Raw genomic sequence first — 26,251 nt, 5'->3', positions numbered from 1 at the left:
GTGCAAGGACAAGCAAGGGTGTAGCCACTCATGGAGTGTGAGGACAAGCAAGGTTGTAGCCACTCACGGAGTGTGAGAGCAAGCAAGGTTGTAGCCATAAACGGAGGGTGAGTTCAAGCAAGGTTGTAGCCACTAACGGAGTGTGAGGACAAGCAAGGTTGTAGCCACTCGCTGAGTGCGAGGACAAGCAAGGTTGTAGCCACTCACTGAGTGTGGGGACAGGCATCTGTTTAGCCATTCACTGAGTGTGAAGACAACCAAAGTTGTAGCCACTCACGGAGTGTGAGGATAAGCAAGATTGTAGCCACTCACTGAGTGCGAGGGCAAGTAAGGTTGTAGCCACTCACTGAGTGAGAGGAAAAGCAAGGTTGTGGCCACTCAGTGAGTGTGAGGACAAGCAAGGTTTTAGCCACTCACTGAGTGCGAGGACAAGCAAGGTTGTAGCCACTCACTCAGTGTGAGGAAAAGCAAGGTTGTAGCTACTCACTCAGTGTGAGGAAAAGCAAGGATGTAGCCACTCACTGAGTGCGAGGACAAGTAAGGTTGTAGCTACTCAGTGAGTGTGAGGACAAGCAAGGTTGTAGCCACTCAGTGAGTGTGAGGACAAGCAAGGTTGTAGACACTTGCTGAGTGTGAGGACAAGCAAGGTTGTAGCCACTCACTCAGTGTGAGGACAAGTAAGGTTATAGCCACTCAGTGTGAGGAAAAGCAAGGTTATAGCCACTCAGTGTGAGGAAAAGCAAGGTTGTAGCCACTCACTAAGTGTGAGGACAAGTAAGGTTGTAGTCACTCAGTAAGTGTGAGGACAAGCAAGGTTATAGACTCTTGCTGAGTGTGAGGACAAGCAAGGTTGTAGCCACTCACTCAGTGTGAGGACAAGCAAGGTTGTAGGCACTCAGTGAGTGTGAGGACAAGCAAGGGTGTAGACACTTGCTGAGTGTGAGGACAAGCAAGGTTGCAACCACTCACTGAGACCTGTGATTGCTTCTTTTTTTCATCAGACTAAATAGCAGAATGGAATTGATAGACAACTGATATTACATGTATTCTCCTGCTGGCGAGAAAAATAACATCTTTAAGAAATGTGGCTGGTTTGATAAACTGTATTTAATAAGATATCCAGCTATGCATTGTAAAATACAGTAAGAAGAGCTGCAGATTTTATTTATACAGAGCAAATAGTATTTTTTTTTGTCTGAGTAAACCCGACTGGAAGGAAATTATTCTAAAGTTTAGTTCGGAAATTTCAAGTCCTAATATTATGTCCTTCATTTGACAGCTTGTGATCTGAACCTAAGCAGATTATGTATCTGTACAACGATAATGGCTGATATGGTTGTTTGTGAATAGGAAAGCTAAGCAGATCATAGCGCTCCTATGTCCCCGAGCTGAATCCAGCACAGTGTGGTATTCTCAGAGATTTATCTGCTGATTATACTATTCCTAATACATGAAAAACAATTGCCGATCTAGATATATTTGCTAGGTATGCCTGCTCGGAATAGAAATGGTTCAGATATATGAATATCATTCTTTCCATTACGCGTCATGACTCATATCCATGCCTATGGCCTTTACTGTATAGCATTTCACTTACTTGTCGTTTTAATCCTAATAATAGGGCACTTGGTTATAGGAAGGAAAAATAATGTTTAGTGATCTCCTTCTACTACAGATTTGTTCCGTTTTGGTAGGATTGTTAAGGTTTTTGCCATCTAATCTGAGAGCAGCTTTATGTAGAGGCAGAGATTCCAATGATGTATCACTTACTGGACTGGTTTATGTAGTTTTGATTAAATCACAGATTTATCAGCAGGAAATTATTGCTTGAGAACTAGTAAGCCTTCTACCATGTAATTCACCATGTACATGTACAGTTCTGCAACCACCACTGATTGGCAACTTTCTGCCTATGGACAGTGCGCACAGAAAGCTGCCAATCACAGTGGCATAAGCAGGTTTATACAGAGCTCAGCATTCAGAGAATTGGTAAATCTACAGCAGAGAAAACAGTGATTTTATAATAAATATAAGAAAGAAGCTCAGTAAGTGACACATTGCTGGAATCAGAGTCTCTGTCCCTACGTCATGCTACTCTCAGAAGCAAAACTATGCGGCAAGCAGCCCAGTAAGTGATACATCATGCTACTCTCAGTTATTAGCAAAAACCTGGAAACAGATTATTTTTCAGGTTTCTGTGTTTGCTAGTCTTCTTTCCTTGGTCCTCTCTCTTCTTTATAGAAGTTATTTGAAGATGCATCGTAAGGCGCCCTTCAAACGTCCGTTTTTATGTATCCGTATGCCATACATTTTTAAGAGCTGCAAATACTGACACACACCCATTGTATTCAATGGTGGAGCGCACATGTCAGGTTTTTCACATGGACTGTGCCGTGTGCGGGCCGCACACATACACACTGATGACACATGGATGATATCATGTGTCTTGCGTGATACGTACCGGCGCCTGGAAAGAAGCAGTACAGCTTGCGTTGTTCCGAGGTGCCGGCTTCTGAGGGCAGCTCTCATCATTATCTCTTGGTAGTGCTGAGATCAGTACAACCAGGAGGCAATGATGGGAGTTGTAATCAGCACCCGCTGTGTCCCTCCTGTGTAAAATAAAGAATTAAATAAGAAAAAAGATGTGGGCTCCCACACAATTTTCATAACCAGGCGGTGGCGTAATAGTGTTGGGGTCGATGTCACCTTTGTATTGTCAGGTGACATCAAGCCCAGGGGTTAGTAATGGAAAAGCGTCTATAAGATACCGCCCATTACTAACCCCATAGTAAGTATTGAAATAAACACACAGCAAAAATAAAATCCTTTATTTGAATTAAAACAAAACACCCTGTTTTTTACAGTTATTTAAAAATAAACACAGTTATACTCACATTTACACCCAATCCATGGAAGCCCATGTCTCCTGTAAAAAACAAAAATAATAAACAACCATTTTGCTCACCTGTCTGATGTGAAGATAATCCATACTGTCTGACATCTGATTTTCAATATGAACAGTGCCATGATGCGACCATTCCCTCTGAAAAGCAGGACACAATGAGCTGCTGTGAGTGCAGTTCACTTTGAACTGCCTGATGAACTGCAGTGATTTCAGTGAGATCACCGCGAACACCGTGAGGTCACCGCAGTTCATCGGGCCACTCACAGTGAAGTAAGCCTGGGAACACACCTTCGGTGACCAGCATTAACCTCTATGACGTCACCGCTCATGACTGTATCTGCGAACTCAGCACCTCATTGTCTCATGGTTTTCAGCCTGGATGGATAAAACTTCAATGGGGATTGCAATTAGTCTTGCTTTGGCCAAGATGGAATTGAATTTTTTTCAGAGTGGGTGACACGTTCAGCAGTCATGGGGAGAAGAAGTGGCTCTTAAGTGGAGAAACAAGCAAGTTTCCCTCATAAGATATGAGAAAGTCTCTCATATTCACTTGTACTATTAAGTTCTGCAAAGTTTGTTAGAAAGAAAGTGACTGTTTAAACTGCAGTTTTATTGATTTAGGGTATCCTTTTTAGGTAGAAGCTGCAATTAATTCATCAACATGAGTCCAGCTTCCCACTCCTTCAGTAATAAATACCTGATATTGCCTAGAGATCTTTATGTCAGCCATACTTTTTCTCTGTTGTGGCCACTGGAGAAGAAATATGCCGTAATTGGTCAAATGGACAGGGCTTGTCGTTCATCATGCAGCCAGTAGTGATGAGCAAACGTGCCCGGATAAGGTGTTATCTGAGCACGCTCGAGTTATAACCGAGTGTCTTCAGCATGCTAAATGCTATGCTCGAATTCCCATGGCTGCATTTTTCATGGCTGTTCGACAGCCGCGAGACATGCAGGGGTGGGACTCAAACATAGTATTCGAGCACGCAGAAGTCACTCGGTTAGCACAGGAGCGTGCGCTGATAACACCTTAGCTAGCTGCCAGCTCTGAGTCATACTGCCCATAGTTTGGCTAGCATGAATCAAGTGACAGGTACCCTTTAAAAGGAATCTTCACTAGTGATGAGCGAGTATACTCGCTGCTTGGGTGTCCTCTGAGTATTTTGGCATGCTCAGAGATTTATTTTTCCTCGTCTCAGCTGCATGATTTGTGGCTGCTGGACAGCCTGAATACATGTGTGGAATGCCTGATTGTTAGGGAATTCCCACATGTATGCAGCCTGTATACAAGTCGCAAATCATGCAGCTGAGACGAGGAAAACTAAATCTCCGAGCATGACATAATACTCAGAGATCACCCGAGCATGCTTGGGAAAACCCGATAAACGAGTATACTCGCTCATCACTAATCTTCACTGTCACGCTCGTGCCTTGACTGAGTGGCGCGAGCCAGGGGGTTGTGGCCCCACTGTGCCACAAACCAAACTACCCTGGAAGGGGCGTAACTACGGCAGCTACCTCGGTCTTCACTGGACCCTCTGATAGTGAGGTCAGGCTTGTGCGGCAGGTAGCTGCCGGGTGCCACTCCAGGGTGGTGTCTGGCTGTGGTTGCTGATCCCACTCAGGAACAGGACACCTGGACAGGTGCGAGTGACAAGCAGGCTGAGACACAGGCCAGGCGGGCATGGCTTGGAGACACAGGACAGGCGGGCACGGCTTGGAGACACAGGACAGGCGGGCACGGCTTGGAGACACAGGCCAGGCGGGCATGGCTTGGAGACACAGGACAGGCGGGCACGGCTTGGAGACACAGGACAGGCGGGCACGGCTTGGAGACACAGGACAGGTGGGCACGGCTTGGAGACACAGGACAGGCGGGCACGGCTTGGAGACACAGGACAAGCGGGCACGGCTTGGAGACACAGGACAGACTGGCGTGGTATGAGAAGGGGCAGGTAGGGACCTGTTCACACAGCAGGTGCAGGCAGGAGGGAGTGGTGTATGTTGGAACAGGATTTGGACCTGTTCACACAGGAGGTGCAGGTATGGATATAGGCAGGAGTGTGGAGTAGGCAGAGCCACAGGAGTGCGGGGCAGGCAGAGCGGCTAGAGAGCCGTGCAGGCAGAGCGGCTAGAGAGCCGTGCAGGCAGAGCGGCTAGAGAGGCGTGCAGGCAGAGCGGCTAGAGAGGCGTGCAGGCAGAGCGGCTAGAGAGCCGTGCAGGCAGAGCGGCTAGAGAGCCGATTCACAGACAGAGCTGCAATGGTGCAGATTCACAGATAGAGCTGCAAGGGTGCAGGTTCACAGACAGAGCTGCAAGGGTGCAGATTCACAGACAGAGCTGCAAGGGTGCAGATTCACAGACAGAGCTGCAAGGGTGCAGATTCACAGACAGAGCAGCAAGGGTGTAGATTCACAGACAGAGCAGCAAGGGTGCAGATTCACAGACAGAGCAGCAAGGGTGCAGATTCACAGACAGAGCTGCAAGGGTGCAGATTCACAGACAGAGCTGCAAGGGTGCAGATTCACAGACAGAGCTGCAAGGGTACAGATTCACAGACAGAGCTGCAAGGGTGCAGATTTACAGACAGAGCTGCAAGGGTGCAGATTCACAGATAGAGCTGCAAGGGTGCAGATTCACAGATAGAGCTGCAAGGGTGCAGATTCACAGATAGAGCTGCAAGGGTGCAGATTCACAGATAGAGCTGCAAGGGTTCAGATTCACAGATAGAGCTGCAAGGGTGCAGATTCACAGATAGAGCTGCAAGGGTGCAGATTCACAGACAGGGAGGGCACAAGGAAAGATACAGCAAGGAAGGAAGCCACGGACAAGGAGAAAGGGAGACTAAGGTACAACAGAGCACAGACAAGGTACTGGAACCAAGACTCAAGGGCCAGGATATTCAGCCTCCTGGCAGGCAGACAAGGTACAAGGCAAGACAAGAAGTATTCCTCCAGAGAAGGAGGAAATACACAGAACAGGGTCTGGCTTCCTCAGCAGCAAGATACTAACTGAGATTAGACATTGCTTAGGCAAAGGTCAGTGAATGTGGCGAAACTAAATAGTCAAGGGCTCTAGGTGATTGGTAAGGGACATATTACACAGGTGCACCCTGACTGCATAAGAACCAGAGAGTTCAGGCGCCGCCCCCCTATACACACAGTCAGGAAACATGGAGAGCAGAGGCACAGAGATGGCAACAGACAGAATTCACAGCATGACTTGAAGCCGAAAGTAAGTTGGTGTGCGGGGGGATGGGAGGCCATGCAGTGATGCCAGCAGGGTTGTTACATTCACTTTTTATCATCTTGCCAATTTTAAGTTCAAAATATTTTTTTTAATATAAGATAATAGAGGCTGCAACTCCATGTTGTCATACAGAACTCCAAATCTAGTACATAGACGTAGCAGAAAAATGTAATATGCTACCTACCTGTAGCTGCCACTAGAGGGAGCATGGGTACTCACTGCAGTCAGGTCCTAAGCTCGCTCTAATGGGTTGCTGCAGGTAGTCAGGATGTTTTGTATAGTATGTCTATTTATGTATATCCCAGATAATTGGATCTCTGCATCCAACCACTGTTAAAATATATTAATACATTAAAAATCCGATATTTGCGATCCCTTTTAGATAGAAACGTAAAAAATGATAATTATTTTAACCACTGAAATCACCAAGATTTAGACAAAATCTTACTTTTGGTTGGTCCCTTCTTATTGCACGAAAAGTTGTATCAACATTTAATCAGGTTTCTTCTGAAATGCTGATATGAGATATAATCTCGATACCGTGGTAGTGTAGTCATATTTAAGAAATCTCCTATAATGAACAAGAGATCATCCTCAATATATATGTGCCACTATCGTCATCATCGCTAATATTTTACTTTCTGGATCTATTAGAATTGTAATGAATAACAGTTGTGTCCATAATGACAATTTGAGCAGATTGGCGGTGAGGATTGACTTTAGTATCTTTTCTATATATTAACTTACTAAGGCTGGTTTCACATTAGCGTTGAAACAATGCTGCGCACTGCGTCGGTAAGCCCCGCCCCGATCCGGCTCCCTGCCCGCCCCATCCGGGATCACCGCCTACTATCGCATTTGCACGCATGCTGCATGTTGCATTTCGGCGCGCACGGCGCACCGTCAAAAGTGCGCAGCACGCTACTTTCACACTGGCAGCGCATGATCTGCGCACCCTATGCTAAGGATAGGGTGCGCCGATCGCATGCGTGCAAATGCGATAGTAGGCGGTGATCCCGGATGGGGCGGGCAGGGAGCCGGATCGGGGCGGGGCTTACCGACGCAGTGCGCAGCGTTGTTTCAACGCTAATGTGAAACCAGCCTAAAGGCTGTATTTCATCTGGCATCATGTTTTTGAAACCTAATCTTTGTAGTATAATGTAGGGACAGAGACCCTGATTCCAGTGATCACTTACTGCTCTGCTTGCTGTTTTTAAAAAAATGTCCTGCTGTTAAAACAGTGATTTTATGACTAGTCCTTCATAGTGATTAGTAGTGATGAGTATACTCGTTACTTGGGTTTTCCCAAGCATGCTCGGGTGTCCTCTGAATATTTTGGCGTGCTCGGATATTTAGTTTCTGTCACCGTAGCTGCATGATTTGCGGCTGCTGGACAGCCTGAATACATGTGGGGATTTCCTAAAAATCAAGTAATCCGCACATGTAGTCACGCTGTCTAGCAGTCACAAATCATGCAGCTACGGCAACACAAACTAAATTTCCAAGCACACCAAAATGCTCGGAGGACACCCAAGCATGCTCGGGAAATCTCGAGAAACGAGTTTACTCACTCATCACTAGTGATTTACCTATACACAGAAAGCTGCCAATCAGTGTGGTGGGTGGGGTTATATGGAGCTAAGTATTCAGAGTACTGGTAGATCTCCAGTCGTTAAAACTGTGATTTCAAAAAAACTGTAGCAAGCAGCCTAGTAAGGAATATTTTGCTAGAATCAGGGTCTCTGCCCCTACATTATGCTGCTCCCAGATGAGGTAGCAAAAACCTGGTGACAGATTCCCTTTAAGTCACAATATTATATATATTATGCAATGTACCAATTACAGTGATCAGCTACACTTACCTTTGCATAAATACTTCTTTGGTCTGGAGCCATGGCAGACTCGCTGCTCCCAGTACACTTAACGGACTGAATAATATGCAGCGAAATAAACTGCTACAATTTATAGCCCCACTGCCTAAGTGCAGTTATTAAGGCACTCTTCATTTCTGCAGTATAATATGTACATTTTCCCAAGACCTTTCACAGCGCTAATATCCACGTTATCAGAAGTGCGTCAGCGCCGCGGCATTGTTCTGGGATGCACAGCGGATGTCATCTCCTATCGGCGTGTGAGCACATACATTGCATGTAATTACACTATATCCTGTGCTAAGAGGCTGATTACACCTGTGAGCACACAACACTCGCACCATACCGTCACTATCATCCTTTCCATGTGTGTGGTCATGTTATCATCAATCGCAAAAATATTTAGAAATAAACAATTCTTAATCTTCCCACTGTTGATATAATGGCCTGAAGAAACACTGATCTGGTGGCCGTCAGAGCTGGACTGGAGGTGCTGGAGCAGTACATCTGATTAGCGCCCTTCCCAACCAGTACGTTTAGTAGTCTAACTACATCCTGCTGAAGGGAAGCGTTTAAGGAATATTGCAGATAGTGATGCTTTCAATGAGGATGGATTTTTTACACATGCCGAAGGTGCTATATTTTGTAGGAAACCTCTCAAGCAAGGCTTTAGGAGTTCATTAAGCAACCTGCATGGAGGGATGGAGCAGTGAGTAATGAAAAGTGTTTTACACACAAGTGTTGGATGTAATCTAAACCCTTCCAGCAACGTTGAAAGGATGATTATGCAGCTATTTTTTTCCCTCGCAACAAACCAAGTTGTATTTTCCATAATTGCTTAGAAGCATATTTCCCCTGATATATCAATTGCGTGAAGAGATACGAAAAGCACAGCATGACGCCTAAAAGTACTGTAATATGGAATATCTGGGATTTCTGTTGAAAGTAAGACAGCAAAGGAGACTAAATAAATCTAATATGTCTATATGTGCGTGTATGGGATTTCTGAGGTGATAGATTATGAAATATTGTGGATTTTTGCAGCGGTCATTGTTGGAAGACTTAATAATATCCTCATACGAGGGGCGCCTGAAAAGTTCGAGGCCCACCAATGAAATCTTTTCTGCATGGTCTTGTTTTGCAATGCAATTTGTTATTTAGTTAGTTGAATGGTCGCATGAGCAATCTGGATTTATTTTGATTTTTTTTGTTTCCGTTACAGCTTTTTAAAGTTGGGTCGCAAGGCTGAAATATGGAAATGGAGAAGTTGGCAAAGTTCACACATCGGCTGCTGCAATTCACTCCTGTGGTTTCCAACTGCTTCAGCACCCACCGTATTCCCCTGATTTGGCTCCCTCGGACTATCACCTATTCCCACAGAGGAAAAAGCACCTTGGTGGAAGGTGGAATTGCAGCCATTGCAGCAGCCGATGTGTGAACTTTGCCAACTTCTCCAAGGTGTGTGCCTTTGCAAATCAGTTTACTTAAACAGCCAGACTCGAATGAAAGAGTAGAACCATCTCAAGAAGGATGACAAGGAAATGGACAGCATGTGACTTAAATATGAGTGTCTGAGCAAAGGGTCTGAATACTTATGATCATGTGATATTTCAGTTTTTCTTTTTTTAATAAATTTGCAAAAATTTCTACATTTCTGTTTTTGTTTTCAGTCAAGATGGGGTGCTGAGTGTACTTTAATGAGAATGGTTGCAATGAAACAAAGATTGAAAAATTTAAAGGTGTCTGAATATTTTCCATACCCACTGTATTTCAGGTTTCAGGGCTGTCGCTGGGCAACATTGAGTTTTATCTCCCTCTAAAAAGTTTCTATTGGGTTCAGGTCTGGAGACTGGCTAGGCCACTCCAGGACCTTGAAATTCTTCTCACAGAACCACTCCTTAGTTGCCCTGGCTGTGTGTTTTTGGGTCATTGTCATGCTAGAAGACCCAATCACGACCCATCTTCAATTCTCTTACTGAGGGAAAGTGGTTGTTGGACAAAATTTCATAATACATGACCCCATCCATCCTCCCTTTAATATGGTTCATTCATTCTTTCCCCTTTGCTGAAAAGCACCCTCAAAGTATATTTCCCCCACCGTGCTTCACAGTTGGAATGGTATTCTTGGGGTGTTACTCATCCTTCTTCTTCCTCCAAACATAGCGAATGGAGTTGATACTAAAAAGTTCTATTTTGATCTCATCTGACCACACAGTCTTCTCCCATGCCTCCACTGGATCATCCAAATGGTCATTGGCGAACTTCAAATGGGCCTGGACATGTGCTGGCATTAGCAGGGGGATCTTGTGTGCCCTGCAGGATTTTAATCCATGACGGCATAGTGTGTTACTAACAGCAATGTTTGAGACGGGGTTCCAGCACTCTTCAGGTCTTTGACCAGGTCCTCCTATATAGTTCTGGGCTGATTCCTGACCTTTCTCAGAATCATCCTTACCCCATGAGGAGAGATCTTGCATTGAGCCCCAGACCGAGGAAGATTGACAGTCATCTTGTGTTTCTTCCATTTTCTAATAATATGGCCAAAAGTTGTTGCCTTCTCACCAAGCTGCTTGCCTATTGGCCTGTAGCCCATCCCAGCCCTGTACAGGTCTACAATTTTGTCCCTGATGTCCTTAAACAGCTTTTTGGTCTTGGCCATGGTGAAGAGGTTGGAGTGTGAATGATTGAGTGTGTGGACAGTTGTATTTTATTCAGGTAGCAAATTCAAACATGTGCAGTTAATACAGGTAATGAGTGCAGAGTAGGAGGGCATCTTAAAGAAAAACTAACAGGTCTGTGAGAGCAAGAATTGTTGCTGGTTTTTGGGTGATCAAATACTTATTTCATGCAATATAATGCAATTTGATTATTTAAAAAGCACAATTTTTTTTTTGTTTGTCTTTTATTTTTAGATCCTGTCTGTCACAGGTGAAGTGTACCTACAATAAAAATTACAGACCTCTCCATTCTTTGTAGGTGGGGAAACTTGCAAAATTGGAATTGTATGAAATTCTTATTTTCCCCACTGTATATTTGTGTATATATACTGTGTATATATATATATATATATATATATATATATATATATATATATATATATAGGAGAACAAAAAGGAAATCCAGCAAGAACTCAGCAAACCAGGATTGGAGTAAAATGATGCTTTTCTTTATTTCTTCAATAAGGTTAAAAAGACGACCCACAAGGATCAGGAACCAGAGTGCATGGCAGAAATAAACGCAAATGGGACTACGCGTTTCGGCGACCTAACCGCCATCTTCACGGTCCAAACCTCAAACCTTTAGCTGGACACTGACATACATACTCATATATATATATATATGAGTATGTGCCGTGAGTGGACATACCATTGGGCAGACGTACAGGGATCCGGTAGTTAATGGCACCCATTTCCACCTACAAAGCTGGTGGAATTGTGCATTATGATGAGCTATTGGACTGCAAAGGGCCCATATATTGTTCTTGCACAGTGACCCTCTGCTGTCATGTGTCCGCTCCTGTACAGTTCTTTCCAAAACTTTTAGGCAGAAAGACGCTTTCAAAAATAGAAGGAAAAATAATCTTTTTTTATCAACTAACAAAATGCAAAGTTAGAGAACAAAAGAAAAATCTAAATAAAATCAATATTTGGTGTGCCCACCCATTGCCTTTAAAACAGCATTAATTCTTCTAGATGTATTTACACCAAGACAGGGAGTTTGTAGGATTCTAATTGGGTGTATCAGTAACCAATTATACCAGACAAGTGGTACTAATCATCACTTTCATATATAGTTTATTACAGTAATTAATAGAAACAGAAACAGCTGTGTTGGAGGCTTAAAGCTGGGCTATTGCAGAGAAAGCCAGGAGACCTTTTAATTAATTTTATTTTTGTATTTATTTTTTTTGTATTTCAGCGTCACCGCTTATCTGTATTAGACAACCCCTTAAATACAGCATTCGATAGCATGAATAAAATAAGATCTGCCGCTAAATTCTATAGTCCGAATATAAGCCTTTTTTCCACTTCTATACTTCTGTCTTAACCTGAACCGAGCAAATTCTGCTGTACCGTTCCTTACATAATAGGCTCATATGTATATACAGATATATTTTCATGCTATTGTAAAAAAGGACTGAGAAAGACAGTGAGAAGCTTCCTACCTCCTACACTGTGAAGCTGACACAATAGAATTGCAAATTTCCCTGTCATCAATTAATAGCTCGGGCTTATCGCAAATTTTTTCGAAATCTTGAATAGTGCAGCATGTAATTTATTGCTCTCCTTTTTGGGATCCAGACACAATTAAAGACGTCTTTTTATTTGATGTAAATTGCAAACTCTTGGAAACATACAGAATGAAAATGCAGTCGTGTATTAGAAATAACTTTAATTTAAATTTGCTAAATGACCTCCGAAAGCTCGCTGAAAGATTTTCCGCTGAATGGGCTGACGCACCATGCCTGTATAATTTATGTGGGGAATTAGTGCGAATGGTTCACTTTTATGGAGAAGTGCTGCTTGTAGCAGGCCGGCAGAAACCATTTTCCCCCAAGCTTCCATCTGTTCTTCAAACCAGGGCATATGCCATCTCATCGAGCTTGAAAGTCAACTGATTTATAACTCCTGAAAAGTGCATAGATTGAAAAGAAAGGTCGACTGCCGTTATATGACAGTGATTTGTTAGGCACTTGGATAAAGACAATTCACATTACTATGGACCCGAGGGAAAACTAGCGATTCTGTAAGCTTCAAAACTTGCTGGATTGACAACCAGGAGAAAAGAAAAACACTATTGAGTTAAAAATCTATTGTTGACCGTTTTCTCCTTTTACAATGCAGGGGTTAAGGGTGGGATGTAGAGCAACAACGCTAAAATGATATTGTTATCAATTTGTTTCAGGCAGAAGAAGGTTTCTTTGCCGGGCTGCAAAGGTTGCCATCTAAAAGTGTCAGAGCTTGTTACACTTTAATCTTTTAACCGTAAGCTGAGACATCAGTCTTAAAAGTGCTGCTTGCTGCTTTTCGGAAAGTTCCGCTCAGGATCACATACAGGACGCTGATGAGTTTTCTCAAGCTGCCCTGAAGGTGAATCCTCCTCGGTCCAGGCCCAATTAGTAATTTAATAAATGTTTGAGGCTTGTTTCCATCACTTTAATTCTTCCCACCCACCAATATTACCGCAGGACTACAAAGTAATAAACCGTCTGTTGGGTAGGAAGCCAAATCAAATTGACAATATGTCCATAAAAAGAAATCAATGTGTGTTTTGATGTTTTCATTTGAAGCTGAATTCCTTCCTATATTTTCACATTTAAATCAGTGTGATCTGGGATTCTGTGCTCTCTGCTGTAGGAAATGGATTTATTTGATGTTTAAATTAAATCAGAAATATATCATATGTTACACAAGTGCATGAGGAATAGAACAAATAAGGCAAATATGGGAAAATTATTTTGTTGACTAATATTATTATTTATACAACATCAATGATTCCACATCAGAAAGGAGTTACATGCAACATACAGATATAATTGACAATAAACAAACTAGCAATGATAGACTGGTAGAGAGGGAAGAGGACCCTGCCCTTACAGGCTTACATTGTACAGGATGATGGGGAAGGAGACAGTAGGCTGGGGGGGTTGAAGTACCTCTGGTGGTGTTGAGGTGGCAGAGCGGTCATTTCAGGCTGTAAGCTTTTTTGAAGAGATTAGTTTTCAGGTTCTGTCTGAAGGATTCAAATTTGGATGTGTTGGAGCACAGAATTCCAGAGGATATTTGGGAGAAGTCTTGGAGGCGATTGGGTGAGGAACGAATAAGTCTAGTAGGAGAGAAGGAGATCTTGGGAGGAAGGGAGATTACGTGAGGGAAGATATTGGGAGATTAGTTTGGAAATGTACGGAGGAGACAGGTTATGGATGGCTTTGTAGGTCAGAGCCAATGAAGGGATTTGCAAAGGGGAGAAGCGGAGGAGTATCGAAGAGAGAGATGAACTAGTCGGACAGCAGTGTTAAGGATGGACTGAAGAGGTGCGAGAGTGTTAACAGATAGGCCAGATAGTCAAGGCGGGAGATGATGAGGGTATGCATAATCATTTTAGTAGATTAAGGGAAGGGGAAAGGACGGATTCTTGAAATATTTTTGAGCTAGAGGCAACAGGAGGTGGCGATAGCTTGGATGTGCAGTTTGAATGCCAGGGCAGAGTCAAGGGTTACTCCATGATGTCATTTATTGTGATAGATCATGTAGGGAAGATATGTGAGATGGAGAAAAGATATGAGTTCAGATTTGTCCACATTGAGCTTGAGTAAGCGGAAGGAGAAAGAAAATATGACACTCCGGGATCCACAGAGGTAGATCTGAGTGTCATTGGCATATACAGTGAGGAAAAAAGTATTTAGTCAGCCACCAATTGTGCAAGCTCTCCCACTTAAAACGATGAGAGAGGCCTGTAATTGACATCATAGGTAGACCACAACTATGAGAGTCAAAATGAGAAAACAAATCCAGAAAATCATCTTGTCTGATTTGGCAAGATTTATTTTGCAAATTATGGTGGAAAATAAGTATTTGGTCATTAACAAAAGTTCATCTCAATATTTTGGTATATATCCTTTGTTGGCAATCACATAGGTCAAACGTTTTCTGTAAGTCTTCACAAGGTTGGCACACACTGTTGGTAGTATGTTGGCCCATTCCTGCATACAGATCTCCTCTAGAGCAGTGATGTTTTGGGCCTGTTGCTGGGCAACACAGACTTTCAAATCCCTGTAAAGGATTTCTATGAGGTTAAGATCTGGAGACTAGCTAGGCCACTCCAGGACCTTCATATGCTTCTTACGAAGCCACTCCTTCATTGCCCTAGCGGTGTGCTTGGGATCATTATCATGCTGAAAGACCCATCCACATTTCATCTTCAATGCCCTTGCTGATGGAAGGAGGTTTGCACTCAAAATCTCACGATACATGGCTCCATTCTTTTTTTCATGTACACGGATCAGTTGTCCTGGTCCCTTTGCAGAGAAACAACCCCAAAGCATGATGTTGCCACCCCATGCTTCACAGTAGGTATGTTGTTTGGATGCAAATCAACATTCTGTCTTCTCCAAACATGACGAGTTTTGTTTCTACCAAACAGTTCTACTTTGGTTTCATCAGGCCATATGACATTCTCACAATACTCTTCTGGATATTCCAAATGCTCTCTAGCAAACTTCAGATGGGCCCAGACATGTACTGGCTTAAGCAGGGGGACACGCCTGGCACTGCAGGATGTGAGTCCCTGGCGGCATAGTGTGTTACTGATGGTAGCCTTAGTTACGGTGGTCCCAGCTCTATGCAGGTCATTCACTAGGTCTCCCCATGTGGTTCTGGGATGTTTGCTCACCGTTCTTGTGATCATTTTGACCCCACGGGGTAAGATCTTGCGTGGAGCCCCAGATTGAGGGAGATTATCAGTGGTCTGGTATGTCTTCCATTTTCTTTTTATTGCTCCAACAGTTGATTTCATCACACCAAGCTGCTTCCCTATTGCAGATTCAGTCTTCCTAGCCTGGTGCAGGGCTACAATTTTGTTACCAATGTTCTTCGACAGCTCTTTGGTCTTCACCATATTGGAGTTTGGAGTGTGACTGAGGTTGTGGACAGGTGTCTTTTATATTAATAACAAGTTCAAACAGGTGCCATTACTACATTTAATGAGTTGAGGACAGAGGAGCCTCTTAAAGAAGTTACAGGTCTGTGAGAGCCAGAAATCTTGCATGTTTTTAGATGACCAAATATTTATTTTCAACCATAATTTGCAAAATTAATCTTGCCAAATCAGACAAGGTGATTTTCTGGATTTGTTTTATCATTTTGACTCTCATAGATGTGGTCTGCCTATGATGTCAATTAAAGGCCTCTGTGATCTTGCACTATTGTTGGCTGACTAAATACTGTTTTTCCCCTGTAGGTGGTACTGGAAGCCATGGAACTTTGAGTTGTCCAAGGCCAAGGATAAAGATGGAGAAGAGTATGGATCCTAGAACAGAGTTTTGAGAGACTCCAACAGAGAGCGGGTGGGATGAGGAGGTAATGTGGGAGTAGGATAGACTAAATGTGCGGTTGAAAAGGTATGAGGAGATCCAGGACACTGCAAGTCATTGACGACAAAGGAAGAGAGGATCTATAGTAGGAGGCAGTGGTCAACTGTGTTGAAGGGAGAGAACAGTTCTAGAAGGAGGAATATAGAAAATTGTCTGTTAGCTTTGGCTACAAAAGGTGTTAGTAATTTTGGTCAGGACAGTTTGAGTGGAATCAGAAGCCAGATTGTAGGTTGTCAAAGAGCAAGTTAGGGGTACTTCACACTAAGGGAGATCGCTAGCGAGATCGCTGTGTGTGGCACGCATCAGCAACTGGCCCCCCCCGCCGGGTATCGCTGATTGTGCAGGAATGTCCTGGGCCATTTTATGATCGTTGGTCTCCCGCTGGCCAACACACATCGCTGCATGTGGCAGCGGGAGACCAATGATCAGCGAGCTCCCAGTCCTGTAAGCAGATGCTGGGAGCTGGTATCCACGGTAAATAATAATCTTTATTTTTATATAGCGCTAACATATCCCGCAGCGCTTTACAGTTTGCACACATTATCACCACTGTCCCCAATGGGGCTCACAATCTAAATTTCCTATCAGTATGTCTTTAGAATGTGGGAGGAAACCGGAGTGCCCGGAGGAAACCCACACAAACACGGGGAGAACATACAAACTCCTTGCAGATGTTGTCCTTGGTGGGATTCGAACCCAGGACCCCAGTGCTGCAAGGCTGCAGCGCTAACCACTGAGCCACCGTGCCGTGCATTAGTGGGTAACTAAGTGCGCGCGTCACTTAGTTACCCGCTGTTTATCCTGGATACCAGCGTGCACGTGCTGGGAGCTCACATCCAAGGTAAACAGCGGGTAACTAAGCGCCGTGGGCGCTTTGTTACCTGTGTCCTCGCTGGTCCTGATTTCTGGTGAGTCTTCCTGTTTGACAGCTCACCAGCGATCATGTAGCGACGCACCAGCGATCCTGACTAGGTCGTATCGTTGTCGGGATCGCTGGTGCGTCGTTTAGTGTAACGGGACTCTTAGAAGTGAGAGTTAAATTCAGCGTGAACATGCTGCTCAAGGAGCTTGAAAGCAAATGGGAACAGTGATATGGTGTGATAGCTAGATAGTGCAGTTGGGTCGAGTCATGGCTTTTTGAGAATAGGCATGATTGCATGATTGTGGCATGTTCAAAAACAGAAGGGAAGGTAACAGAAGTTATTGATAAGAGTTTTCTGCGGGGGAGGACATGGGTGACATTTGAGGAGGACAGAGATGAGAAATTGAGTAAATGGTGGTCAGACAAGGGGAATAGGGAGACTGTGAAGTTAGATAGGGAGCAGAGACGGGTGAAGATATTGTCTAATGTATGTCCGTCTGTATGGGTGGCTAAGTAAGACCACTGAGTATCATAGTATCATAGAATGTTAGATTTGGAAGGGACCTCAAGGGTCATCGTGTCCAACCCCCTGGTAAGTGCAGCGCAGGATTCACTAAACAGTCACAGACAGGTATCTGTCTAGCCTTTGTTTGAAGCAAAAATTCACTACACACTCTAATGCAATAATTTGCAACCATCAGTGGAATTTTATTTTAGACATACAGGTAAGTGCCAAGTTACAAAAATTAGTCCAAAACCCAGTAAAATAGAAACACCCGACGTTTCGACCCTCCGGGGTCTTAATCATGGGGTTTACTTGGGTTCAAGAGGAATGGGAGCCAGGTTTAGGGAATAGCCGTATATAAGCTTCCATGCGGGTAATGGTAGGCTGTAGATAAATGGTAACCTTTGCAAGATATGAAATGTACCAGGTAATGATAGCTAATAGGTTAGAGGTAACCTTTAAGAGGCTTTAAATGGAGGCCCGGTAGAGTCCTGTGCAATAAAAGGCGTTGCTTTTTGTGTGTAATATTTTTCGTGTCCGGGATGGTAAGATAAACTGTACATGTTGCTGCGCACTTATAGTCAGAGTAGTGCCAATCATAGGTGGCCAATGGTGGTAACTGCGTCCTGAGGCTGTTAGGGCTGGCGGAACGCACCAGATTATGAAATAGTAGAGAGTGTGTTCGCAGCCCGTGGTCCACCGTGCAGAGGTGGTACACTGCTGCTAGGTAATGGCGGAAGGGAAGAGCGGCGTGAAAACAGTCACACGTGGGTTACGTCACCCAGTGTGAAAAGGAGCGGATTCTGTTACTTCACAGAACCGCACAGCCGCTTGAAAGTGAATGCCGGGGCCTGTTTAGCTCACAGAGCCTGGCCACAGAGCGCACAGCAAACAGCCACAGAACTCCACCCCAAGGCATGGGGTTAGAGTCCTTCTAGGCCACTGAGTGCGCGGCGTCGCTGCCACGAATGCCGCTATAGACGCTGGCTAAGGTGTGCGGAGCAATTGCTCTGAGGCGTGCCGAGTCACTGATAGTGACTAATATCTGACTCAACTCTGTCATACCTACACCTAAGCCTGGGCGCTAGCAGGCTAGGCTGCACAACACATGCGTACCAAGAGTACGGGTTTCATAATGAGTCAGCAACCAGAGACATTCATACATGCATCCATCACTCACTCCTTATAGTCAGAAAATACTGGCTATCCTAGCGCATAGCCGAGAGGCCATGCGAACCTTTTATAGCCACGAGCGTCCGGGACCTTCCTGGCTTCTCGGATGGGTCAATCCGAACACGAGCAGAACCTGAGCATGTGACCTTCGATTTCCAATGGGAGATCATGCCACAGGCATGCTCAGTGGCCCGACATGAGGACTTAGTCCCTGGAGAATCTCGCTGTTGAGCAGCATGCATTGCCATAGCTGTGCCAGAGGTGGCAGCAGCAAGCAAACCCACGGAGCTGTTCTGGGCAGAGTGCCGGAACCAACGAGTTTGCTGAGCAAGCTCCTCTGTGGCTGGATAGGAATGGGAGACCGCCGGAAGTAAGGTTCGGGATTCTGACTGTGCAGCGACAGAAATCCGATGCCTAACAGAGGCTGTAGGACCATCCAGGATATGCTTGCGCCCTCCTCCCCTGGCTGGGTGTTTGTGATACTGTGGACAGGCTGATTATGGGTATGTGACACTGCTCCTATATTTATTAATGCATCTCTTGTCTGCACTAGCACCTTATAATGACTATTATGGACTTATTCCATTGATGTGTTGGGGCTTACGTATTTGCTGCATGATCCCATAGCCTGCATTTATTCCCTCTATCACTTTTTTGTGCACTTTACTTGGGTTAAATTCCTTTCCTCTTTATATGTATTTTTGTCATTTTATGACTTTGAATATATTCATTATGTGTATTGTAATCTGAATAAAATTTATTACTTGCTTTATACTCCTTTTGTGAGTGGTGTGCTTTGGATACCTGGTATCCCTTTTTGAGCTAAGGACATACAGTATGTAAGCAGGGTGAAGGAGTAAGTGTGGGGGGAAAAGAAAAGTTAAGTACATTTAATAAACAGTGGTTACTCTTACGTTCTGGTCACTTCTGGGACATTTCTGGAATATTTCTGCTGTACACTTAAAGAGCCACACTTGATGGAACCATTCAGACCTCGGTCATCTCCAAATTTATACAGCTTTAAGTGCACATGGAATAGATCAGGTGTGAGCAGGAGGGAAGAACTGCATGAAGGCAGGTCAGAGAAACAGCAGGAGGTGATTAGGAGACAGGAGATAAAATGCATTCAGGATGAATTGCATTCAGGAAGCAGATTTACCCAAATAGATAGAGATGACTGTGTATTAGCATCAATGGATTAAAGGGATATTGCAAGTAGTAGGAAGCAGACACACCTGTGGATGAATTAGATGGATTGTCAGGTCAAGAGTAGTGGTGACATTGAAGTACATATACATGGGATTACATTTCTGGAATATTTCTGCTGTACACTTAAAGAGGCACACTTGATGGAGCCTTTCAGACCTACAATACATAGTAAATAGTACATAGGTACTAATGTGTATTTTTCATGCATATATGTATATTTCGATATATACCCCTACTATAGTTCTGCAACACTGTTCCATATCTGTCATTAATTAAAATCTTTATTAAAAATGGTCCATTTGTCAAGAAGATTCATCAATATAATTTCTGAAAGGGGTTTTCTTGGTTGGGCAACACTGGGCAACAAAATTATAAAAGAACAAGTATTCACTACTGTTGTTCATCACTGACTTCAGCGGTGTACCATGTCATCATTGAAGCCATCTAAACAGCAATTGGTCATGACCACTCATTGGCAGTTATTTACATTGTCTATAGTACATAAATATTATGCATAATGGCAGTTATATTTGAATCCATTCCGGGACACCTTTGGATTGTTTAGGGTTGGGGGTCATACTAAAAAAGGTATTAATAACTTATAGATTAATTTTTATAAATGGTTAACAAATCTTTTATCAACTAGTTTAACCAACTGATAAAATGTGCACTATGAAACTGCAAATGGAAGCGGAACAATTCCACTGGCTAGTAATTGTAAGTGATATATTGTGGAAATATCCCTCAGTGAACACTGGTTTTAAAAGCAAGACATAAAAGGGTGGCTTTATCTGTAGCTTTTGAAGCTGTACGCAGTTTCTGATTCACTGAATAAAGCCTTTGTCTTTGCTATGATTACGACTTTCACTAAGTGTTAAGCGTATTACAAATAACACTTCAATGCTGTATATCAGGCACGGCTTCATAAGAGTCCGTATAAGCTTTTCTGAAGTATTCTTGTTTAGAATATTGATAGTTTGAATTCCCTGTAGCTTTTATTGTCATTCTGTTGTATGATGGAACAATGTTTTCTGCTTTTCAAAATGTCCATCTGAATATTCCAAAAATTAATTTATGTATTTCCAAAAAATAGATGCCCAAAATATCTTTCCAGGCCTGGAACAATGGTAAATATAAAGGCAGTTTTCTACAGTGCCGTTGGTTTGCCCATTTTATAGATTAGCTGCCCTTAAAGGGAATCTGTCACCCTTTTTCTGGCATCAACATCAGGGGCTTATCTACAGCATTCTGTAATGCTGTAGATAAGCCTCCTATGTAACCTGAAAGATAAGAAAAAAGAGTTCGATTATACTCACCCCGGCGTTCGGTCCGGTCCGATGATTGTCGCCGTCCGGTCCAGCACCTCCCATCTTCATACGATGCCGTCCTCTTCTTCCCTGCCTGTCGTGGCTCCGGTGCAGGTGCACTGCTCTGCCCTGTTGAGGGCAGAGCAGAGTTCTGCAGTGCGCAGGCGCCGGGAGAGGTCACGTATGGATGAGCACGCTTTCACTGTTTGTGGTGTGATTTATGTATAAACATGGTGTGTTTCTGATAAGTAGTATGATAAAAATGTTTATTCATTGGCAATAACCTTGGGGTCCTCCTATGCTCTGTAATCCAACTGATGCGATGGAGAGGTACCGCCATTTTATCTGTAGATTCCCTGTCCCTGAAGGTCTGATCCCCTCTCTCCATGGTGCTGTCATGGACTCTGAGAAATCCCGCTACCGGTAAGTAACTATATCTTTCCCTTTTATATACATTTGTAATAAACCTGTTTAATAGATTACTCCGTAAATATGTAGATTGTTACATAGTATAGTTAATAAGCGCTGTATTGGGCAGGCCATGATTTAGTATGGTAGACAGCACCAACTTCTGCAATGAAGGTCAAGAATGTCAACCTTATATATACAAAGTACGGTAGTGAGTCAACTGCTGAGAACAAAAAGTAGGAAATGACTATAAACTTTTCATAAAGCATAAAACAGTGAAGACACTAAACTGATTTGTGAATTGTTATATAAAATGAATTGCTGCGGTAGGTACGGTAACAAATCCGTCAGATTAATGGCCACAAAGAAAGAACGGGAGAGAACGCAACTGTAATAGTTATATTGCATGGTAAAAGAAAAAGTCACACAGATGCTGTACTAAAAATATAAACTGAACAAAGCCTCGTAGAGTCATAAAGGGAAGAAAAAGATACATTTAGAAGCAAGGGGGAAATAAAAACCTTTCAATAAGATCTGACCTCAGCTGACACAAAAGGACTTGGAGTTACTAAAATAAACTGAAGCAGTGCTGGAAAGTTGGCTGGAGAAGTGGAGTAAACGTTAAGGCCACTTTTAAAACAATGTATAAATATTTTCATTTTTTATATTTTTTGTTATATTTTATGTATATTTATGTCATTCTTAAGAGTGTCCAGCTACAAGGTCACCACGAATATTGACGCCGTCGTTCCACTCTTAATTACAGCAGTTCATTCATATTCGGCCTGTATCATGGCCTCGGTTAATGAGGCCAACAAGTAAATATAGTGACATTTTAGTAACTGAACAACATTGTTGAACTTGTATACTGTAGATAAGTAGCATTCAAGTATTTAAAGCAAGGATTACTCTCCCAAAATGAGTTGGAAGTTACTGCCTTAAACAGATTAATATAGCTCTTTTTTCTGCTATCTGTTGGGCATCAGAGCGTCTGACAGCTGATTTCACGATTGGTGTTTGTGTGTTTTGCGTGTGTGGCCAGATGTTAGGCTAGTTTCACACTAGCGTTTTTAGCTTCAATAGAATCGCATACAAAAAACACATCATACGTTTGTATGTGTTTGCTTTTTAAGGCGCATGCGTTTTAATCAGTTTCTAGCCATGTTAACTCTTAAAATGCATGCGCTTTTAAACGCAAGCGTGTGCACGTCTATGCGCACGCCTGCGTTCCCATAGACTGTAATGTGATTTTTTTTTTTGCGCATTCCGTGCCCAAGCGTGCGCATGCGTTTTTTGAGACAGGTCGGACGGACCAAAAATGCAACAGGTTGCGTCCGGCGCGCCTAGGCGCACACTACAAAAAAACGCATGCACACAAAAAATGCATACGCTAGACCATGCGCCTCCATGTTAAAGATAGGGATGCAGGAAACCAGCCTTACATTATGGTCAGTAGTATAATATGAAACACAGTCCATGCAACACATTTTATTTTGTAGTGTTTTCCTGGTTATTTGTAGGTCAGTGGCTTTAGGAAATACAAAGGTGAAATAAAATTTTGGGGTTTGACTTTTTTGTTACCTTTTTTTATGAATAGGGTAGGAAAAAGACTTGTGCAAAATGACTCTAAATAAGAAATGCTAGAAGAGCAGCGCTCAGCAGAATGATCAGTGGCGCCCCCTCATCTATTCTTCCCCAAGTCAAAACTTGTATGTATGACTTGTCAGACGTTAAAAAGTTTGTTAAAATTATAGTTAAAATTGGAGTTATACTTTGTATTCTACATTTTGAAAATTGGAGACTTTCACCTACCAAATAATTCATCATAAAAGATTACTGCTATATTCCACAACATTATCAAAATTTTGCTAAGCCTTGAAAAACATACATTTATTGATGGAGCTAAATGGGTAATTTGTGATGGAGTTTTTAAACAATATCTTTGTATAAGTCCTTCCTTTATACACTGCTCAAAAAATAAAGGGAACACTTAAACAACAGAATATAACTGTCAGGAACACCGCACTGCACTTGCTCACTGAGCCAGTGCGCGTGTCCTGAGTACAAAGACTGTGCACAAAGATACCTGCGGAGCGGGGTCTCAATGGTGACGGTGCATGCTCCAAGCTCACAGGACCTGGAGCACGTGACTGCTGGTGGCGTGGCCTCAGCTCCACAGAGCCAGGAGCTGCAGGGAAACTCCTAGAAAGGTAACTACAGGGCAATGTTACCAAGGGGCATAGACAGAGACAGAAACCAAATCAAGCCGGTTCAAAGCACGAGATAGCAATACAGTACCAAAGGGTTAGACAGAATGGATAGTCAGGACGTAGCAGTAGATCAGAAAACCTGAACGGGCAATAGATGGTACAATAAGGACAAACTGTAGCGGAGTAACGATAGCCAAGCCAGGAGGTCAGAACCAGAAAAGACAATAGTACCAAAACGAGAGACGGAGTACAGAGTGAGAGAACGGACCGGGTCATACACAGAACCCTGGTAAAGAGTGAGTATAAATACCCGTCCCAGATCCAGAAAGAGGCCACGAACACTTAACCCTGTGAGTGCAGGACAAGAACCCTGTTCAAACCATGACAATAACTCCAATTAAATCAAACTTCTGTGAAATTAAACTGTCCACTTAGGAAGCAACACTGATTGAGAATCAATTTCACATGCTGTTGTGCAAATGGAATAGACAACAGATAGAAATTATTGGCAATTATCAAGACACACTCAATAAAGGAGTGGTTCTGCAGTTGGGGACATCTCAGTACCAATGCTTTCTGGCTGATGTTTTGGTCACTTTTGAATGTTGGTTGTGCTTTCACACTCGAGGTAGCATGAGATGGACTGTACAACCCACACAAGTGGCTCAGGTGGTGCAGCTCATCCAGGATGGCACATCAATGAGAGCTTTGGCAAGAAGGTTTGCTGTCTCTGTCAGCGTAGTGTCCAGAGGCTGGAAACACTACCAGGAGACAGGCCAGTACACCAGGAGACATGGAAGGGCTGTAGGAGGGCTATACCCCAGCAGAAGGACTGCTACCTCCACCTTTGTGCAAGGAGTAACAGGATCAACACTGCCAGAGCCCTGCAAAATGACCTCCAGCACGCCACAAATGTTCATGTGTCTGCACAAACGGTTAGAAACCGACTCCATGAGGATGGTCTGAGGGCCCGGCATCCACAGATGTGGGTTGTGCTCACAGCCCGACACCATGCAGGATGCTTGGCATTTGCCACAGAACACCAGGATTGGCAAATTCGCCACTGGCACCCTGTGCTCTTCACAGATGAAAGCAGGTTCACACTGAGCACATGTGACAGACGTGACAGTGTCTGGAGACACTGGAGACATCGTGGAGAGTGATCTGCTGCCTGCAACATCCTTCAGCATGACCAATTTGGTGGTGGGTCAGTAATGGTGTGGGGTGGCATTTCTTTGGAGGGCTGCACAGCTCTCCATGTGCTTGCCAGAGGTAGCCTGACTGCCATTAGGTACCGAGATGAGATCGTCAGACCCCTTGTGAGACCATATGCTGGTGCAGTTGGCCCTGGGTTCCTCCTAATGCAGGACAATGCCAGACGTCATGTGGCTGGAGTGTGTCAGCAGTTCCTGGAAGATGAAGGCTGTGGTGTAGTGACCACTGGGTCTGCTAGGGGGCACTGTGTGGGTGTCCCAGGAGAGAGGATGAGTGGCAGAGTGCTGAATGATCGTTATGTATCCCAAGGTAGGTGGCCTTGGGATGGAAGCTTGAATACGTGTGTTAATCAGCAGAGGTACTGCTGAGCTTTCATTACACTGTGTCAGGGAGAGCTTTCCAGGTAGCTGGTGAGACGGGCGAGACCAGCTACCTACAAATCCACCCAGGGGTGTGTCTAGAACGCCATAGTAAAGAATGTATGAATGCTTGTAGGACCTGTGATGAGGTCATAGCCATGTGACCCGGTGGGCGTGGCTACGGACCATATAAGGTGGCCAGGGTAGGTCACATGAGTGAATGCTTGGACCCAGTTGGTCCGTTTGGAAGGTCTCGCTGGAAGACGTGTCTGCCTTCCTGAAGTGCCTGTGTGTAATGGCTGCACGTGTCTGAGAGTTCCCAGAGGAGGGAATGGACATCTGCAGTGTGGTGAAGCAACCATAAGATAACCAGGCCATGGGATGAGATAACTGTGAGGCTAGAGAGCCTGCGTATTGGACATTGCATAACCTGTGTGACTACAGGGTTAACAGAGTGGAGCTCTGTCATGGACGCTATGCTGTTTGATATGAACTTTCTATTGCTTTGGGTTTATGATGCCTGAATAAACCGCATGGACTGTTATTGTTTTATGGAAAACCCGTGCCGGATCTGGTTATTTGGCTGCAAAGCGAGTATCCCCAACCTTAATAACAAGCGCTACCTTACAAGGCATTGAAGCTATGGGCTGGCCTGCCCGTTCCCCAGACCTGAATCCGATTGAGCACATATGGGGCATCATGTCTCGCTCCATCCACCAAAGTCACATTGCATCACAGACTGTCCAGGAGTTGGCGGATGCTTTAATCCAGGTCTGAGAGGAGATCCCTCAGGAGATCATCCGCCGCCTCATCAGGAGCATACCTAGGCATTGTACAGTAAGGAGGTCATACAGGCACATGGAGGCCACACACAATACTGAGCATC

At 43.9% G+C, this 26,251-nt stretch overlaps 1 protein-coding gene across 3 annotated transcripts in view; it reads left to right on the top strand.

Moving 5' to 3' along the window:
* PACRG (parkin coregulated) overlaps positions 1 to 26,251 on the top strand; it is a 792,905-nt gene that overhangs the window by 210,250 nt on the left and 556,404 nt on the right. The gene's annotated exons all lie outside the window — the stretch shown is intronic.

The sequence above is a fragment of the Dendrobates tinctorius genome, unplaced genomic scaffold (genome assembly GCF_039654945.1).
Source record: "Dendrobates tinctorius isolate UK_male_01 unplaced genomic scaffold, ASM3965494v1 ptg000293l, whole genome shotgun sequence".
NCBI classification, from domain to species: Eukaryota; Metazoa; Chordata; class Amphibia; order Anura; family Dendrobatidae; genus Dendrobates; species Dendrobates tinctorius.
Note: the sequence above shows the minus strand (reverse complement) of the source record. Positions and strands in the feature narration are given on the sequence as shown.